Below are 476 nucleotides of genomic sequence, written 5' to 3'. Positions count from 1 at the left end.
ATATATATATATATATTATTGGGAGTAGTATTGAGCACCGATATAGGGGAGAGTTCAGGCAACACACCCCCCATAAACCATGCATACCAACACGGGTAAAGGTGTAACGACCTATTTTTATCATTACGGAAAAGCCGATGGGGAAGAATTTTGGGCTGAAATTTTTTTTTTGTAGTAATTTAGAAATTCTAGACTAGACTAATCTTGGACGAGATTTGAGTCATCGGAGATTTAGATAAATCTGGTAATGAATGGGGGGAATAATTATGAATTTTATCCTAAGAGTGGATAGCCAAGACGTTCGGTAACATGCACGGCTTTACAAAATCGAATTTGGACGAGTAGAACTCTCAAAACTGATCTTTGCATGAAAAGGTAGTTTCTAAATGTTAAAGTTTCAAGGTGTGTTGTGAAATGAGAGCTTGAAATACAAATTGTGAGCTTGTCACCGTGCAACATGCGGGGGGGGGGGGGGG

The sequence above is a fragment of the Solanum pennellii genome, chromosome 10 (assembly GCF_001406875.1).
Source record: "Solanum pennellii chromosome 10, SPENNV200".
NCBI classification, from domain to species: Eukaryota; Viridiplantae; Streptophyta; class Magnoliopsida; order Solanales; family Solanaceae; genus Solanum; species Solanum pennellii.
This window is presented reverse-complemented; position numbering follows the sequence as displayed.